General features: G+C 44.2%; 1 long non-coding RNA gene across 1 annotated transcript; it reads right to left on the bottom strand.

Moving 5' to 3' along the window:
* Window positions 1–10164: 10164 nt before the first annotated feature.
* On the bottom strand, window positions 10165–20226 carry LOC134401141 (uncharacterized). The gene is made up of 3 exons (XR_010025638.1): window positions 20139–20226; window positions 11863–11886; window positions 10165–10266 (listed from the first exon to the last, which is right to left on the bottom strand). It is a non-coding gene; the product is annotated as an uncharacterized LOC134401141 (long non-coding RNA).
* Between the last annotated feature and the right edge of the window lie 390 nt (window positions 20227–20616).

Here is a 20616-nt window from a genome sequence, read left to right as displayed (position 1 = left end):
GAAACTATGGTCTTGCGGCTCCCAGCAACACACTGGACACAAAAGGGGAAAGTGAGGGTGCCATCCTATTGAGATGCACATCAGCTTCCAAACTCAGAGGCCGATGGGCATCCTATGCAGAGCAGGAGGACCAGCGATGGACTGCGCTCCTGCTACTCTGCATTTTTGCTAGATGGTGTGTGTTTTTACCCATCTAGCTGGGAGAGGAGGAGGCTGGGAAGGCCGGAGGATCCTCAGTCCCTTCCCCACCCACAGAGCCACTCCTGTGTTCTTCTGCGGAGGGAAAGCAGAGGGGAGCTTGGATGCTTTCTGGGGCCATGGGATTGCTCCTCAGGCAAGTAGTTTCAAAAATCATGAGGGCATAGCGGAAGGGTGCAGACCCATGCAACAACAAAATAAAACACTCCTTTGAGGCCACATTTTTCTGCTCCACTAGCAACCCATCGCTACAACTCCTTGATTTCCTGACCATTGGCTGGGGCTGATGGGAGTTGAAGTTCAAAACATCTGGAAGGCAGAAGTTTGGGAAAGGCTGACTTATACTGAATCAGGCCATTGATACATGTAGCCCAGCATGGGCAGGACTACCCAGACCTGCTTTCGGGAGTCTTTTGAACTAGAGATGCCTGGGATTGAACCAGGGACTTGTTGCAAGCAATGCATTTGCTGCTACTATAGCCCACTGCCCAGAGTATCTCAGGGTAGGGAACAGGGTAGGGAACTTGCTGCACCATGTCACATTGTAAACTTGCAGCATGTGTTTTATATCTCATGTTTGATGTCACTAGAGGTGATCCTTGAGTGAATGGAAGGTATGCAGAACTGTCTGGGAGCATGGGACACATGGCAGGCAGCTTGAGAGAGTGGGATGCTAAACAGCCATGCCTCTACTATAATATCTAATTCCAGGCTTACACATAGGAATAGGGAAGACAGCCATCTCCTAGTACTAGTACATATTGCAGAACTATTCTACGTAGATGCGGGTTGAATAACTCCTGGTCATACAGCAACTAAAAATGAAGGCTAGACATAGTAAATGGATGAAGAATCATCACAGCAAATGTGGATTTGCCACATCTTTATCAAAATTGGGCAAATATTTGCCCACTCATCACTTCCAATTCCGTGAAAAAGCAGCAACTAAAAAGACAGATCACACAGGCATCCAGACTTAAAGAAATGCCATAAAAAATACTTTCTGTGTTTAAAATATGACAAAGGCAGCCACTATTTTAGCAACTAAATGTTCTAAAAGTGTGGAGACTCAGATGCTGTACACAACATACATCTCCAAGGGTGTTATTGAGCTACTCTTTCCTTCTGCACATACCTTCCTTGCTTTCAAAAACCAGCAGGACTAGGACAAGGATTTGTTAACCACAATTCTGTGCTTCCCTTAAAACAAAATGCAAATCAGGTAATTCTATCAAGCTTTCATAATATGCAAAGAGAGCCATAATCTACTAAAATACATAGCAAAAGTAAACATTTATTCAAACATCACATCAACTACAAGTGAATACAATGTAAATCCCCAAAGATTTGACTTAATATAACTTTGCTCTTATTAGCACTTATGAAGAGCCCAGGAAAGCAAAAACAAAAAAAAAACCCGGGGATTTCATATTGCTTTTTAAAATTACTTATTCCCAATTACAGCACACTGCTATTTTGTGCTCCAGGAATTATTTGGAGGAATCAGCACCCAGCAAGGGAGCAATGATGGCTTAGAAAGGAGGAGAAAGAAAAGGAATAAATATTTAAATATAATGTAGTTCCATTTTCACATAGAATAATCTAAGTACTAAGATTTAACTGGATTGAGTATTCAGCTGGGCGACATGCTCGGTTTTATAGGGCCTTATTTTCAATGTGACACTCCAGAGATTAACCAAATCCCAGCAATTATTAAATACTTGCAGAGGGCAATATTTGTAATTAATGTTACAGTTTTACATCTTTATTTTAAGGGATGCTCCCCCATTATAGTTCAGAGACAGAAGAGAGTCTCAAGAGAGTCACATCTGGGTCTACAGGAGCTCCTTCAGCAGACTGATGACCACAGTTTGACCTGCTGTGCACAACCAGGAGTGTGACAAACGTCCCAGAAATACCCTTGCAGTGAGTCTGACTATCTCCTGCCCTTCACCACCCCACATCTGGACTGGTGGTCCGGAAGGGCATTCCTGTTCACCAAAATAAGATTTGCATAGAGGAGCAACGACAAATGAAAAATGCACATATTATTGAATGTGCTGGTAGCTTGGGCAACATTTACTATTCAGTTTTGTTCGCTACAACACTTAGCTTACGTGTCCTTCTGTGCTTTATCACACCAGTGTTATACTGTGCAATCACTGCGAATTGCATGAAGTTTTCCAGTTTATAATCTGCTTTGACTGTGAAATACTCCCATACATCCTGGTTTAATTGTGCTATAAAGCCAAAAGACCTGACCTATTTTGATACTACCCTATTTCTTCGATTCTAAGACGCACTTTTTCCCCCATATAAACATCTCTAAAAATAGGGTGCGTCTTAGAATCACGGGTGTGTCTTAGGGTTGGTGGTTTGTTTTTGTTTTTCTGTTGGTGGTACTGAAATTAGTGTGTGTCTTACAATTGATGGCATCTTACAATCGAAGAAATATGGTAGTTTTGGAGCAAATCATTTGTTGTTTTCTGAGCGGCCACTGGGGGTGCAGGAGCAGGATTTGATACCTTTAAGCTTCAAATTAAACAAATGCTTACATCTGTGTAAGTTTTAAAGATGTAGACATCAAAATTGGCACAGTAATAGTTATTAAGGAGAGCTTTAAGCATACCAAATTTGAATCGGATTGGGTCATCCGTTGATTTTTATTGATTTTTTTTACATTTCCCCCCTTAAACTCTTTTACTGGTATGCAAAGGATCTTAGGAACGCTGCCGCCCGGGATGTGATTTAGCTAGCAACAACAACAATAATGATGACAGCTTAGCGCTGTAGGGGATAATTTGAGGGAAACAGGTATGTGGGATGAAGCTATAAGTCCTCAAATATATTGGCTCCAGACCAGGGACACCTCCTGATTTGAGGAGACCCTTGGCAAACTGCCTTCTGGTGGGCTCCTGAAGAGACTGCAGACCTAGCGGGCTTATCTGGCAGTAGCTGGCAACGAGAGTTGGACGAACAACCAATGTGTGAGAACCCCAGGATTTTCCTAACATCGGCTTGCCACTCAACTCATACCCAATTCCCGTTCGCATTTGCAATTGCTGCTCGCACTGTGCAAACAATAAAATTGTGCAAATTGATTGAACATGAAATTTCTGTAACTTTTGCCTGTTCGATTTGCACAAATTTCCTCCATAGACTAAAGCAGGGCTGATTCAGTCGGGGGGGGGATATGTGCAAATTGCAAAGTTTATTTATTTATTTATTTATTTATTACATTTTTATACCGCCCAATAGCCGAAGCTCTCTGGGCGGTTCACAAAAATTAAAACCATCATAAAACCATCATGTAAGTTTGCACAAATTACAAAATTTGCATAAATTTAGAAAACTTGCATAAATCAAATACAAGCACATGGTCAGCAATTTATGAACATTTTGTCAGTCACACCTTGCAAACAGAGCATGTTTGCATGTTTTGTGAGCAAAAATGAAATTCTCATATAGCCATACTGGCAACAGCAGTGTCCTAAATTTCTGATCAGCACAGGACAGATGAGTTGGGAAGCCCCCATTTTAAATTTCTTACCATGTCTTGGAGTGATGACACATTGGAAGCAGAATGGGAAATTAAAATGGCAGGTCCCAAACCAGCTGCCCAAACAGCTAGAAATTTTGTTCATGATAGGGATCTGGGAGAGTTTTTCTACATATGGTTGCTTGGACATCAGTATTATTGCAAATGTGATTTGATAGTTTCCCATGCCACACATTCTAATGTGTAGTAATGGTTGGTAGTGTTATGAAATGCCCAGGTTTTACCATTCATTAAGTTAGTAATCTGTAATCCAAGAGAGGTGACATAAAGTGGGGAAGTTTTTCACATTGGCTAGTGTAATTTTTTAAAGGGTGGCTTGGCTTCCCTGCCTTTCCTCCATACGTTTCAGATATTAAGTTCCCTGCCTTACAACTCCAGGCAGTTTTGGGTGATACAGATTTTCTAAACCCATTTCAAACTGGCTTAAGGGCAGGATACAAAGTTGAGACAGCTAAGGTTGCCTTAGTAGATGATCTACGCTTGAGTATGGACAAGGGGAGTGTGTCCCTGCTGGTGCTTTTAGACCTCTCAGTAGCTTTTGATACCATCGACCATGGTATCCTTCTGGAACGCCTGGGAGCTTTGGGAATTGGGGACACTGCTTCAGTGGTTCTGGTCCTACCTCTCAGGAAGGTTCCAGATGGTGATGCTTGAGGATGTCTGCTCCTCAAAGAAGGAGCTGTTGTATGGTGTACCACAAGGCACCATCCTATCCCCAATGCTGTTTAACATCTACATGAAATCGCTGGGAGAGATCATCCAGAGGCATGGGATGGGGTGCTATCAGTATGCTGATGACACCCAAATATATTTCTCTATGCCTTCAATAACAGCATCAGCTAAGGATAGTGTGTCTCCTCTGAATGAATGCTTGGAGGCAGTAATGGGCTGGATAAGGAAAAACAAACTGAAGCTGAATCCAGACAAGACAGAGGTGCTTGCTGTCAAAGTTTTTGTGAACCGCCCAGGGAGCTTCGGCTATTGGGCAGTATAAAAATGCAATTAATAATAATAATAATAATAATAATAATAATAATAATAACGGCCCCGATTTGGGTTTGGAGGTGTGTCAGCCAGTTCTGGATGGGGTTACACTCTCCCTGAAAGACTGCGTTCGCAGCTTGGGGGTGCTCCTGGATCCGTCACTCCAAATGACAGCTCAGATAGATGTGATGGCCAGGAGTGCCTACTATCAGCTTCGGCTGATACGCCAGCTGCGCCCCTTCTTAGAGTTGGAAGATGGTACCAATGTCCTGTAAAGAGTCTAAATGCACATTTCCTTAATACAATACATGCATATATTAAATGCGTTTGACTTGCCACACAGGCTGTGGTTTGCCTTCCTCCTCTTGTCATCTGCTTGCATACACTTTCTGTCTGTGGTACATTTGGGTCTGGATTTTCTTGGCCCTCTTGTAGCCCAGTAGACTTTGTCCCAAGGCTCATCCATTCATTCAGAGGAATGCCCTCATTTTCAGTTGTGAAATGTTGGAGAGTGTGCCATAAACTGAAGGTAAATTTTGGGAGTGGAGAAAACTAATTACAAAAATACACTTAGGGCACACTAAGGATGTTTGGACAGAAAAAAAAACACATCCTACAATTCTCAGCATGGAGGACATTCTTCTGTCTAAACATGCATAGGATTGCACCTTTAAGAACTATTGCATTGTTTTCAATGTTAACTGACTTTCAGCACAATTCTATGCATTTTTACTCAAACATCCCACTGTATTCAATGGAGCTTTCTCCAAGGAAAGTGTGCTTATGTCTGCAGCCTTTGTTAGCGAAGAGGAAACTGGAAACTGGATATAGCTAGTTTTCTTAACGCAGAAGAATCAATAGTTATAAAAGCTGTGGGGAAGGAAAATGTTATTTACTATTGTCGTATCCAAATTAATATAAGATTTACATGCGATAAAATAGTGCTTTGTAACATGCCACTATGGAAATCTCCACAGGAATCAAACTGACCTGAGACCAGTTATTTTTGTTGCCACAGTTGTGGGTGAAGGAGCTTTACATTTGAGTCACAATATCCTCAGAAATGCACAAAGACAGCAACGGTATTTTAAAAATAACTCTTCAAAACGCTAACAGTCCTAATACGCTGGCATCAAAGCCAAGAGAAAGAATGTAGGTCCTTTCCAAAGGACTACAGTCTATTCAAAGCAGAAGTCAAGGCATTGTGTGAAATCAGCATTGTGATGTATGGCTTGTCCAAGAGGAGGAAGTCCACTGACAAAATGAATGACTGTGGAGATATTCACACTCAGCCTTAAGAAGCCACATATGAATGCAGTGCCGTTGATCTTTCTCGGCCCCACTGTAATGTGGGTCACTGGCTACTCCTTTTAGATATATTTGTATTGAGGCACTTCCCTTTTAACAATGGGGCTATTAGGAACACAGGAAAGGTAACAAAGTACATTGTTGCCTGAACTGGGGAGGAAGGTGTTAGAGAGAGAAAGCGCTATTATTTAGCATTTCTGGTGGCCCATTCCTATGAGGTGTTGTCCTGCTAAACAGGATGGGATGTGAGAGCCTAGCCTATCAGGAAAATGTTTCTCACAGCAACATAGGGCTTTCCTAGGTGAGGCCCAGGCTCCCTGCTGTGCATGCAGATGACGCACAGGGGATCCCGGGGTCATGCCGGGCTAAACCCTCCCTTGGCCCGGGATAACTGGCACCACTTTGGGGCCGGTTTTTCCGCAGCCCCGGACTGAGAACGGGGATGCGGAAAGTCTAGCAGGTTCCGTGGCTTTTCCCGGCTGCTCGCTTACTCGCGAGTAGCCGGGAGAAGCTGAGCGCTGTGCCCATTGGGCCAGGGGCAAGGGAATCACGGGGGGGAGTGATGGGGCCAGGGGGGAAAGAGTGGACCCAGCAGGAGAGATGGGGGGAAGAGTGGAGCCAGGGTGGGGAGATTGCGGCCGGGGAGGGGTGGAGGGGTGGAGGGGGCATTGGACCTGGCGAGCGGGCGAGGCGAGCGGGCGAGGAAGCGGACAAGGAGGGCGAGCAGGCAAGCAAGCGGGTGAGGAGAGCAAGTGGGCAAGTGGGGGGCGAGCGGGGGGCAGATTGGCGAGCGGGGGCAGACTGGCAAGCGGGGGGCATCAGACACTGTCTGCAGGAAATCAGGGCAGGGGGGAGTGGGGAACCCTTTTTTTAAAAAAAACACCACTGCGCACACGGCCCCTTTAAGATTTATAAAAAATGGGCGACGTGACGGGGCTTTCCTTTCCCCGTCACGTCTGACGTCTGAATAGGCGCGACAGCCCATGCTAATTGTAGCACGGGCTCGCCGTGCCAATTGTAGCACGGGCTCGCCGTGCCTGAAGGCCGGATTCAAAGGTAGGTCTAGCAAAGCCCCTAATGTCTATAGAGCTTGTAGCCAAGAACATCATCCCCCAACAGCTATGCTGGCTGGGGATGATGAAACTTGTAGTCCAACATACCTGGAGGGCACTGGGTTGTCGAAAAGTCCCACTGAAGCAGCCCAAGAGCTCCACATTGCCTGACCTTCCTTAAATTCATTTTAATGGTAGCTGAAGGAATGATCTGAGCCTGCCCTTCCACTAAGATCATCACAGGGGGCCTGGTTCAAATGCCCTCACTTTCGGAGGTGAGGCCACCAGTGACAGGCAACAGGGCCTTCTCAGTGGTGGCATCCTGCTTCTAGAATGCTTTTGTCAGGAAAATTCAGTCAGCACCACCCCAGCATTATTTTAAATGGCAAAGTTAAAGTGTTTATTCCACCCCCCAATATTTCCTTGAGCGCTGCTGCCTAGCAGTGGGTTGCTCCCCGATTTAGTCCTGCTGTTTTGACACTGTTGACAGTATCAATTTTTATTTCTTTGTATTAATTACTGTTTTTAGTAGCCACCCTGAGCACTGAAAAATGGGAAAGTGGAGTACAACATAGTTTTCCCATCAAGCACTCAAATAATATATTCCGAACACTGCTAAAGAACATCTAAGGTTAATTATTTTTCTTGCCTTGAAAATAACAGCAGTATAAAAAGCTAAACTACTCCTGCCGATTCCCTTCCGGCTCACACTTCCATTGGGCAAACAGCCCCTGCCACTCGCACAACAGCAATTTAGCACTTCTGGGCCAGCCCGAAAAGAGCGGAAACAGCTCTCACTTCTGGAAGCGGCAGAAACAGCTCTCACTTCTGAAAGCGGCAGGTCAGCAGAACTCGTGGAAATGAGTTTTCCGCACATTTCGTGGCTTGCCTAGAAAGTCCTAAATCTCCCCTGCATAAGCACTGGGAACTACTTGCAAAACAGATTTGGCAGGACCCACCACTTGTGGGAGGGAATCAGCAGGACAGGAATGAACCGGCAGGGGTATAAGCACCACGATGGATTCTGCCCTGCATGTCCATCCTCCAGCCAAAATACAGAACAGTAAGAATTCAATAAGAGTTTCATTTACTCACATCCAATTGTTGAGATCAGCACCAGGTTTGGGGAGGCTACTGGGCAAGATGTTCGGCGGATCACTTCCTTGTCACTCACACTTCCCTCTGGCGTCAATTGGCCCAATCACATCGAGGAAGAGCTCAAGGCAAATGCAGGAACCTCCCGCATCTCCTCCTCCCCCCTGCTTTCAGACTTGGAGAAGGCAGGTGAGCAAGCAGCAGCAGCCCAGAAGAGGAGGGCTAGAAGGCTCACCACTGATGCCCCTAACAGCAGTCTGGGCCTTGCCAGGTACTTGATGACAATACTGCCCCGGCCATGCCAGCCCTGTCCGTAAATCAAAATGTGCACGGTCTCCACTGGCTTTCCTGCAAATTCCAAGTGCTCTACAGATGGCTGAGTTCTCCCAGGTTCGCTTTTTGACCCAAGGAAGTTGACTTTCCCCCACCACCATCCTTGGTTTTTGCCCCTACAACCTTGTCCCCCTCCTCCCACTACCATTGAATTCTCCACCACCATCTGCACTCTGCTTCCACTCCCCAGAGATCCTGACACAGAGTGTGCTTTCCCTGCTGCTAGCAATGATAAAACAGCACTCTGTATCAGAATTGCTCATCTCTCACTGGCTAAGTTCAGATGACACACTAATCAACGGGGGAACAAAATGGAAATCAACCAATGATTAGCGTGTCGTTCGAATTCAGCCTCTGTGTGTGTGTGTGCGCGCGCGCACGCACCCGCATGTACACACTTGTGTATGGATGTGTGCATGCATGGCCGTGCACATCTGTGTGTGCATGTGGCCTCCAAGCTAGCCACATGCAGCCCTCGGGACTGAAAAGGTTGTGCACACCTTTGACTTTCCACTACTGAATGTAAAGGTGTGATGTGTCTTCATTACATGGAAAAGGGGGAAATACAGGCTACTTTCAATAGGAGCCATCCTTTGTAGGTCCTCCATGGGGAAGGCGCTTCCCCCCCCACACACACACATCCTCCTGAGGTCTCTTAATTTTCTCCTGTTGAATTTCATTGAACAGTGCAGCTCCATTACATGAAATTGCTTTGCTCAAAGAGGTTTCAGGGGCAAAATCTGAGGAGGAGGGAAGAAGCCCATCTCTTCCAGGTTGACCGTGAAACATGGGCTTTTCCCCCACCCCGCCCGCTTGCAACCTTTTGTGTGTGTATTTTTTCTCCTGGGGAGCCAGGCTCAGAAGGATTTTGCCGACACCTTTAGAAATGACTTTCACTGCAAACACTTAAGAATGAATTAAAGGAACTCTTTTCGAGTTGCCATTTTTCAAATTAAAAATATATTAAATGTGATGCAAATGAATGCAAACCTGAAGCCACTTCTCCAAAATATTCCATTTAGTGTTCAATGTATCTCAGAAAAGATGTGTTGTCCTTCACTGGCCATTAAATACTTAAAAGCTCTCACGTTACCATCTGCAACCATAGGGTACTTGACATTACTTAACAGTATTGGATTAATTGTCACAACCCATAGGATTTTTTTCAAGCCTTACACTACTGTGTGTGTGTGTGTTCTCTACATAATACAGCTTGCGCAGAACTGCCTGTACCACAATGAGAGTCATTTACAGTATATAAGGTAGAAATTGTACCATTGTTAAACTGCCACTCAAAGATCTTGTTATACATGAATAGCACATCACATCCATATATAACAGCCTTTTCTGTCAATCAAATATGTCACTCTGTGCAGATCTAACATCAAATTTGATTATTAAATTGGCAGAGGCTATAAAACATTGTTCTGATGTGGTATCAATCTGATCCGAGATGCAGCTGAAGCCCGAATAAGAAAAGAGCTTCCCCCACTGTATCTCCAAGCATTTATCTTAATCATGTGTCAATTACATACAATTAGAAAAATATTTTTGCATTAGCGAAGGTTAAAAATATACTAGTAGAGCACCTGTGGGATTGGAGACTTATGGCAGATGATCGAGGGAGAAGACGATCCTTATGTTGCCAGCCAGCATCCCCCCACCTTTCACATGGAGACAGGTGCTGCACAGAGTGGAGAAACTGCCTTCATCCCAACTTCCTGGCAGCTCAGATGCCTTGTGTCATGGAGATGAAGGATGCAGATTAAGAAGAAGGGGAAAAGGGCTGTCAGTAACACTGCAACAGTTGGGTATGGTGTATGTAAGAACATAAGAAGAGCAATGCTAGATAGGACTAAGGGTCCACCTAGACCAGCATTCGGGTCACACAGTGGACCATGGTTTGGCAACCAGGAACCCACAAGCAGGACACAGTGCAACACCCCCCTCCCACTGGTGTTTCCCAGCAACTGGTACATACAGACTTACTGCGTCTGATACTGGTGGTAGCACATAACCAATAGGGCTAGTAGCTGCTGATAACCTTCTCCTCCAGGAATTTCTCCAACCCCCTTTTAAAGCCATTCAAATTGGTGGCCATCACTTCATCTTGTGGTAGTGAATTCCATAATTCCTATTATCTGTCCTGAATCTCCCACCAATCAGCTTCATGGGATGACCCCGGGTTCTAGTATTATGAAAGAAGGAGGAAAATGTCTCTGATGTGGGTGGTGCAATACTTTTTGGAGTGGAGTTATTTGTGCCTAGGGTGACCATATGAAAAGGAGGACAGGGCTCCTGTATCTTTAATAGTTGTATAGAAAAGGGAATTTCAGCAGGTGTTATTTGTATGCCTGCAGCACTTGGTGAAATTCCCTTTTCAGCCCAGGAGTTAAAGCTGCAGGAGCCAGATAAAAAAAAGAGGGCAGGGCTCCTGCAACTTTAACTGTGGTTATGAAGGGGGAATTTCACCTGTTGAAATTTCCTTTTCTATAGAACTGTTAAAGATACATGAGCCCTGTCCTCCTTTTCATATGGCCACCCTAAGCACAAATAACTCCACTCCAAAAAGTATTGCACCACTCACATCAGAGACATTTTTCTTCCTCTTTCATAATACTAGAACATAGGGTCATCCCATGCAGTTATTTGTGCCAGTGGGGTGGTCTTATGGGAAGCCAACTTTTGAAACACATAAAAAAGGAAAGAAAGAAGAAACCATGGCCCTGGTAAGCACCTATGCCTCAAAATAAACAAGCCAGTTTGTTGCCCCACTGCGCTGGGGGGAAAAATGGCTGCCCCATGTTGTCTCCTGTAAACTGGGGTGGTGAGCTGATTGTAAAATCACCCTTATAGACAATAATGTCACATCTTAGGTAACTAGAAATATCCCTTTCAAAATGTTTGAGTCTTTCTTCAGTTTTCAGATATCTTTATTATTATTATATCTGAAAATTGAAGAATTATTATTATTATTAATAATCATATCTCATTTATATACAAAATACCGAACTGGTACCTGCACAAGTATATGTAAAATACAGGTCAACAGCAAGAACATTAAAGACAAACCTGAATAATGAAAAGATTAAAATGTTCCAGAATTAATCACAATGGTCCTGAAATGTCCACAGACAATGAGGAAAGAAATTTCTCCGTATTCTTACTGTCCTATAAAAGTTTTGAAGCAAGGACTTCCTGTTGCTATGACATATATTGCAATGAAGTAAATTTCACATTTAACTTATCATTTCTTAAAATTAAATGCAAGGTTAATACTTAAAATTTCCGGTCACCGAGATATAGCATTAAGGGAACAACTACTTTTCTTACCAGACATGGAGGGAACCAGTCTTCCTAAACAAGAAAAAGAACAGAAATTAGACTAAATTAAAAGATAAGACTCATACGAGTATGACTTTGATCAAAACACTGCACAGTAGCGCACCTTTTGTACAAGAGAGTCTACAGAAAAGTACTAAAGTTACAAAAGCCATTGAAGAAGGTTTCATGGGGCCTTGACAGATCACATGCTGACAGTGCTACTGCTGGAGTCTCAGTGGAAATCTGGTTCAGTATAATTAACAAAAGGACTTGAACTACACAAAGACAAGAGTAATTTTTTAAAATAATAAAAAAAGCAGAGAGGCTCCAGAGATTTCCATTAACCAAAATGACTGATCACGAATGTAAAGTTTAGCTCATAAAAGGAGGGACAGAGGAAGCTGAACTACATGATAAATTTATATGACACTTTTGTTAGCTGTGGGTGGTAAATTACAATGAACTTTCCGTAGGAGTGAATTATCCTCACCACACATTACTAAAATTGCTAGCTGTCAGATGCAGCTCTTGTAGTTTAGGGAGAAGACATCCGTAGTTTTCAAGAGGTCTACTAGTGACTTAAATTAGTAAGCATGCCTGATCTGAAAGCTAGTATGCTGGTCCCTTGGCATTTCCCTCCTTTGAACAGAGTTTTGACCTACTGCAAGCTTGAAAATTAAGGACATGGCAGCCCCCATATGAGATGCTCGGGAGCTGCTGGGGAAACTACGTGGAAGCTCTCGTGCTAAAAGAATAAAACTACGTGGAGGCTCTCATGATAAAAGAATAAATCTCAGGTTTCTGCTTCAATCCCACTTCAAATCTAAATAAGCTTGGGACCAATCTTTTGCTTTTTGGGATGAGGCGAGGAATGTAATTATAATAACTTTCTTGTTTCCATATTCATTTTTTTTCCAGGTAACAACTCCCAAATTTACTTACAACGTGATTTATTTAGACTCGAGATGGGGAGCTTTCTTCAGCCCAGGGGCCAGACTCAATCTTAGGGAAGCTCTTTGGAGCCCCACTCCAGGGGTGGACTGAGCTGAAGACAAAAGGGGTGGGGCCAGAAATACAAAAAACAACAACAAAAAACCAGCATATTGTAGATTAGGAACATAAGAAGAGCCATGCTGCATCAAAGCAAGGGTCCATCCCTCACTGTTTTTTTTCTTCCTGATGTACTTAGGGTGCAGTACTATATGATCCACCCTGGGTATCAGTAAGCCTCCAAAATCTGAACCCCTCCTACGTATGCCACTGTCTCATCCCTGCATTGACACTCCTCAGCTTTGCCTGTCTAGCTGTCCTGTGCATAGAATAGGCAGCATTTCACAGAATGACACCCTCCTTCCTCAAGACCCCCCATCCTCTGTGACAGCAGCGGAGTCTCACCCACCAACCTCTCTCAGCTTCTCCAGGTCAGTAACCTTGGCTTCAAGGGAACAAACTTGTTCCGTGAGAGCCCGGAGCTCATTACACCGAGCATACGCCTCTGTGTTCTGTCTAGATGGAAGACAGGCATACACGTGGCACTCACTGCAGTATACTGGATAGACCCCACACCTCTGCTGGCTTTCTCCCTGTATAACTGATTTATTTTTATGGTGATGGTTCTGTTTACCTACCTGAAATACTAAGTTATTTACTAGGAGACAGAAGGGAAGAATCGATGTCCCTGGCTTTCTTATCCTGTTGTTAAACCCGCACAGGTGCTTCACTCACTTGTGTGCTCCTTTTTACCTTCTTACCTTGCTGGGGCTGAGACGCCCCATTTCCAGTTTTTAATATGGGGTTTGACCCTGGATGGCTTCGCAATGGCGGCTGTGTCATGTAGATGACCTGACGCTACTGCGAATTCACCCCACGGCAAACTCTTCATCAAGACAAGCCCTTGGATTTGTGTGTTCTGCATTACATGGGCTTGTTGTAGAGTAGCACCGCTACTTTAACAATCCACCATTCTTCTATTTTTGATTGCCAGGCTTGGTACAGCCAGCTGAACATAGGCACTTTGCCACTGCTTTCAGCCTGTTCTGTTCACCATTGCCACACACACACACATACAACAGGTCCGATTATCAATGTGCACAATTGTTTGCACACACTGAATAAAATATAGAATAAAAGAAGAATATTGATATGATGTGCGTATGTGTACGTAAGGAACAACATGAACGAACCAAAGAAACTGACACCTGTGGCAAACTGAGTACATGTGCCAATTCTGACTACATGTGCCAATTCTGGAATTAATTTAGAAATTCTCTGTGTTAAAACCAGAAGTAAGGCAGAATGGAGCATGGAGCAGACACAACTCAATAATAAAATAGGGTAGGAGAAAATAATTCATAACAATTCTTAAACTGAATTCAGAAAAGTATATGCTGAAACACCTCAATCAGTTCCTAAATCGTTGCAGCTACCAAGGGCCTTACTAGACCTGCCGGCTTACGCCGGCAGGGAGGCGGGGCCGAGGCGCACTAACATTAGTGCGCCTCCCCTGGGCTTCCAGACGCAGGGAAGCCCTGCGTCGTCCGCCATTTTTTGTTTTTGTTTAAAGGGGCCGCGGGTGGCCCGAAGACAGCGGACAAGGTAAGGTTTTTTTTAACTTTTTTTTAAAAAACGGGGGGGGTGAAGGATGGCAGGGTGGGTGGCGTGGGGGAGATCGCGCCGCGCGCCGCCTGAGCAAGCAGCCGAGCGGCGCTTGCCCGGGCAAGCGCCGCTCAGCTGCTTGCTCGGGCAGCGCGATCTCCCCCTCCCTCCCCCGTGCCACCCACCCTGCCATCCTTCCCCCTCCCCTCTCTTCCCCCCCCCCCCCCGCCGATGGGCACAGCGCTCCTATGAGTGCTGTGCCAGGCAGGTCCGTGGCTTTTCGCGGCTCCTCACGAGTGAGGAGCCGCGAAAAGCCACGGAACTCTCCACACTTTCCCCAGCCCCAGCCTGAGGCTGGAGCTGAGGAAAAAGCGCGCCATAAGCGCATTGGCTTATGGCGCGTTGGAGGAGGCCTCAGCGCGGCCTGCCTCCGGATTCCCCTGTGTGTCATCTGGACGCACAGCAGGGAAACCGGGTCAGAAGGCGCGCTAAGGCCTCGTCTAGTAAGGCCCTAAGAAGAACCTCTACCTGCCCAGGTAACAGAAAGGCATGGTGTGGTAGTAGCTAGGAGAGTTTTGCCCACAGTGCAACCTGGTTGGCCTAATCTAATTTATTTGTGAACATTGATGCCAGAAATTTAGAAAGTGATATAGGCATTTCGGGTCACCAGAGAAGCCTTCGGATTCAAGCACCCTACCAACCTGTTCCACTACTGAAGGATTTGTATTTTATGTGGTGCGCTTGCTACTGTATTTGTGGAATTGTGGATTCCTCCCACCCATTTCTCTTCCCTTCAATTTTCCCAAGCTACAGCACACCACCTCTGCAATTAGGAGATCATTAATACCACACATTGTAACAGAGTCTTTCAAAGTATTTTCTAACCTTTAGGCATACACATAGACCCCATTAGCTTTAATGTGAATCATGTGTGTGCATCAAGGGGCGAATGGGCCAATTAGAGCCAGTAAAACATATCTATTAATCTTCAGGGTCATACTCAAGGTCATGTAGTCCAAAATAATGTTTATGAAAATGAGTTCCTATACAAGCACAGGGAATAAGCTGGGCGATTGTTAAAACCGTGTGAGTGAATTGTAATGACTGCATTTTTATTTGTATTAATGCAAGTGTACAGAGATATTAAGAACAAAAGAAGAACAATGTAAATCAGACCAAGGGTCCATCAAGTCCAGCACTCTGTTCACACAGTGGCCAACCAGCTGTTGACCAGGTACCCACAAGCGCAGATGTTTAGCTTGGTTGAAATCAGAGGGTATCAGGAGTTTCCCCGATATGCATGTTCTGTAGCATACTAGCTAAAAAACAACACGTTAGTAGTTCAGAAGAGACCTGGTCTATGACCGAAATAAACAAACTTTGTAACTTTGTAGTTCAGAAGAGACCTTTCTCCAAGCAGATGCGATTGAAAATAGAATAGGGACCAAACTGTGACTGAGATTTTGAAATGAAGGGCAGGTTTGGAGTCTGAATCTCCTTTGGGTTGCATGATGACAGGCATAGACTCCTCAAGGACGTTACTGGTGCCACCGGTGAACATTCTCTCCATCACTGTCATGTGTGGGAGAGATCCCCACTTCATTGGATTTTCAGTAAAAACACCTTTCACTCCCATTTATTAATAGACCTAGAATACTAGCAGATAACCACAAACCTGTCACACTTCCTGATCATGAATACGGTGCAGCTTCTTCAGACCCCTTTTAATTCACTTTCTTCTCTTCCCTTTTCTTCACATATTCATTCTTCACATTGTTCTTTCTCAAACCATTATGGTTCTTCAAGCACCCTTCCTTCAGTTTCTTTGCCTCTGGGTTCCCTATCTCCCAGCTTCCCTACATCCCAGGACCTCTTCCTCTCCACAGCCATTCCATGCATGGAGTTTTAATCCCATCCAAACTGACAATATCCCCTTTGTTGCCTGAGCAACGGAACATTCCAAACCATTCACACCAGGCTAGCCAGCGCCAGTCTCGTGAGTGCCACAAATGCAATACAGTAGAGACAATCTTCCCCTCTAAATGCATCTGGCTGGGGCATGCTGGGAATTGTAGTCCGACACACCTGGAGGGCATTAGGTTGGGGAAGACATATAGATTACCTAGGTTCTAGACAAAAGATCAAACCTACTGCCAACATTGCAGCAAATTAGTTCAAGGCTGGGTATTTAATGCTTCTTTTAGGACTGATCAGGTGAAGCCAGCTATGGACAATGGATGTCAAAGGTACAGGGAGAAATGCTGCAACTCCTTGACCTCTGAGGAGCTAAAGCAGATCATTGTGGTGTGTGTGTGTGTGGCCAGGGGGTGGGGGTGGGGAGAGATAGAGAGAATAACCAACAACTTTCAAGGCATATCAAATGCAGCAATAAAATATCAAGGTCTCAAAGATGTGAGGAGTAAGGACCATTTTTATCTTATTCAATGTTAGGATGGAAGAAACAAGTTCCAGTTGTTCAGCTTGTGAGAATTATATTTCATAGACACACCTTTCTTTTTTCAAAATAAAATGAAACAATACATTCTACCTGGTGCAACAATTATATTTGTTTGGTTGGGTTGTTGTTGTTGTAAAGATATAGATCTATTATTCTTTTTTTAAAAAGAAGTGTGTGTGTGTGTGTTTTAAAAAATCTTGAGTTTGTGTTTGTAACCACCCAGTACAGGTATCAAGGAGAGTGATGGTGACAAATTCCAAGAGGGGAAAGGCAATATCAGGAATTTCAATAAGGCAGGTGTTGACAGAACTAGAAACGAGCATAACAATATTCCAGGAGCGTCTCTCTGTCTGAAAGCTCAGGGGAAGACTGAAGTTCCACAGATGTAGTTTTCTCCACCCCAGTATTGCAGGGGTGGGGATACCTATTCCTGCTGGATGTTTCTCTGCTTCAGAGCTCTTAAAAAACATGTCCTCATCCAGATGGAATAAACCACAAGTAGGCAAACTCCAATAATCCCTGACCATCTGGAGGGCCCAGGTTGAGTACCCCTGGAATATATTCTCAAACTCATCAGCAGAGGTGATTAGCTTCCACTCTCTGGCAGAATTTTGGTGTGCAAAACTTCAATAGCTTCAATAGCTGTGCAAATGTCAAAGGATGAAGCTCTTTCATCCCACCATGGGCATGAAATGACAGGGGAAGTTTCACCTTTATGATACAAGGTGTGTGAAGAGGTGGCAACCCCAGTTTGGACCACAAGAGAGAGTTCCCAGGTCAAGTGAAAAGAACATTAACTAGGGAAAGTGGCTGGTTATGGAATAATGACACGTAGGACATAACTTCACTGAACAGGCTGGATTTAGAGGCGGGGTTTCAGGACACAGGCTCCCGTCATGGACTATCCACTCAGTGCAAACAGTTTCACCTTTACTTTCAAGCTGGTGACATTGTAACATTGACATTCTTCCCTCTCTCTTTTTTGCATGTCAGTTCCCATTGCACAAATGGTGGGCATAAAAGCAATTATGAACGGATCCATATGCACAAATTTGCTTTATATGACAGACATAAATCATATGTGCAAACTCCATCAAATTCATGAAATGAATTTCATGAATTTGATGGAGTATCGCTACAAATGTATCGCTACAAATGCGATACAAACAAAAGACGATATTCAAAAGTTGAACAATTGGGGCAGGGTGTCATTTGGTCTAGGGTCAGCCCTGACAAAATCTTATATAAGAATATGGTGGTGTAAGGCTTATTACATCTACCAGACCAATTTTGCTCATTTTTGTTTTAACCTGAAGCTTGAGCAGTGTAGATGTGAAGAAAATTGTCAACGTTTGAAGAAGTTCAACGCTTTAGCTTTAAGATCAATTGATTTCCTCAGTGACAAACAGGCAGGGCAGCCCCTCCGCTAGCAGTATGATAGACAGCCCTGCTTGGGCAATTAGCATGGTGTAAAGGTGGGTCCCGGGAACTGGACAGGGGGAGTGTGTCCCTGTTGGTTCTGCTGGACCTCTCAGCAGCGTTCGATACCATCGACCATGGTATCCTTCTTGGCCACCTTGCTGGGATGAGACTGGGAAGCACTGTTTTACAGTAGGTCCATTCCTTCCTGGAGGGGTGGACCCAGAAGGTGGTGCTGGGGGATTCCTGTTTGACTCCTTGGCTGCTGGCCTGTGGAGTCCCTCAGGATTCTCTTTTGCCCCCCATGCTATTTAACATATACTGTACATGAAACTGTTGGGAGAGGTTGGCTGGAGTTTTGGGGTGCAGCACCATCACTACATTGATGACACCCAACTCTACTACTTCTTTCTACCCAATTCCAAGGAAGCTGTTTCGGTGCTAAGCCAGTGTCTGTTGGCAGTAATGGACTGGATGAGGGCAAACAAATTGAAGCTTAATCCAGACAAGACAGAGGTGCTCCTGATCAGTTGAAAGGCAGATCAGAGAATAGGGATTCAGCTTGTGCTGGATGGGGTTACGCTGCCCCTGAAGACGCAGGTCCGCAGCTTGGGTGTATGTCTGGATTCATCCCTGATGAATTATAGTTATAATTTTGTTGTGTATTTTAAACTATGTTTCCCTCCCCCCCCCCCATGTATGTTTTAAACTTTGTAAGGCCGCCTTGAGGCCCAGCATTGGGCAAAAGGCGGGATACAAATAAACAGAGGGACTTTTCTGCAGTGGCCCCACACCTCTGGAATAAATTGCCGTCTGAATCTGCCAAACCTATCATTGCAGGCTTTTAGGAATTTCCTGAAAATCTGCTCCCTTACTCTGCTCTTCCCGATTGTGTTTTATTATACTGGGTTGTAGCTGCACTTGTATGTGGCAGTTTTTGTTTTGTATGCTGCTGGTGTTTGTTGCTTTTTAGGATGTTTGCTGCTGTGGCTGTTTCATTACTGTATCAGTTTTTATTATGTGAGTTTTAGTGTTGTGCTGTTTTTATTGCTGTATTGTTTTTAATTATGTAAGGTTTGTCATATGCCTTGCCCTGAAAGGTGGACAAGAAATATTTTACATACATAAATGAAATAAATACATAAGAACTACAAAGATGCTTCAGAATTTTTTAATTATTATTACTTTTGGGGCAAAGACTAGATTTTGTAAAAGCTAAAACTCTCTACAGCAACTATTCAGTCCTACAAATATAATCCTTACATAAAAAAGGATGGGAAAACATGAGAGAGCTCTGTAACATTATGCATTGCATGAAGAAAACAGAGGGGGGGGATTCTGCTTCTCTCATTCCACTAGAACTTGGTCGCCTAATTAAATTGATTGGCAATAGATTTAGGATAGACAAGAGAAAGTTCTTCACAAAACACATTTTTTATTAATTATGTGTTCACTGCCACATGTGGCAATAATTATTGGCTTAGTTACCTTTAAAAAAGGATTGGACAATACTTTAGGGGAAAAACATGCCTTCAGCTCAGCCTTCCCCAACTTGGCACCCTCCAGGTGTTAAACTACAACCCCCATAATCCCCCAACCAGCTGATTATGGGAGTTGTAATCCAACCCATCTGGAGGGCAGCAAGTGGGAGAGGACTGACTTTAGCTGCTCACTGTTGGAAACCAGATAATACTGCAATATATCTATGTTGGCCTGATCCAGCAGGATTTTTCTGATATTCCCTGGGGAGGTCCCTCCCCCTCATGTCTCCTTAATAGCATGCTCGTTCTGAATCCAATGTCTCCAGGCATACCTCATTGGACAGTGTGTCGTTGCACCCCTGCCATGTGATTGGATCCATGTTCCGTTCGTCAAGCAGCTGAATCCGTCGAGTCGTGGCGCACATCGGAGTTTTCTCTCCAAGAACCTTGGCAAAACCACAGATTTAAAGGTAGAGTAGTTCATCTCATGATATCTGTACGGAATTTCCGGGTTTACACTGGAAGCTATTTTAAATCTCCCCCCCGAGCGGAAATGACAGTTCCCCATTAAAAACAAGGGAGAAAACCGAGTGCGATCTTTTTAAATCTTCCTGGACTGAGCGCTAAGTTCTCAACCCCAAAAGGTAGCAGCAAAGAAAGGAGTGAATCTTTCTAACTCAGATCTTATTCCGTTTGGGGGGAAATGTGTTTGTAAGCCTATGCGGCAGGGTCTTGCTATTTACTGTGTTATCTGTACAGCACCATGTACATTGATGGTGCTATATAAATAAATAATAATAATAATAATAA

Source organism: Elgaria multicarinata, chromosome 7, assembly GCF_023053635.1.
Source record: "Elgaria multicarinata webbii isolate HBS135686 ecotype San Diego chromosome 7, rElgMul1.1.pri, whole genome shotgun sequence".
In the NCBI taxonomy this organism is placed as follows: Eukaryota; Metazoa; Chordata; class Lepidosauria; order Squamata; family Anguidae; genus Elgaria; species Elgaria multicarinata.
This window is presented reverse-complemented; position numbering and strand designations above follow the sequence as displayed.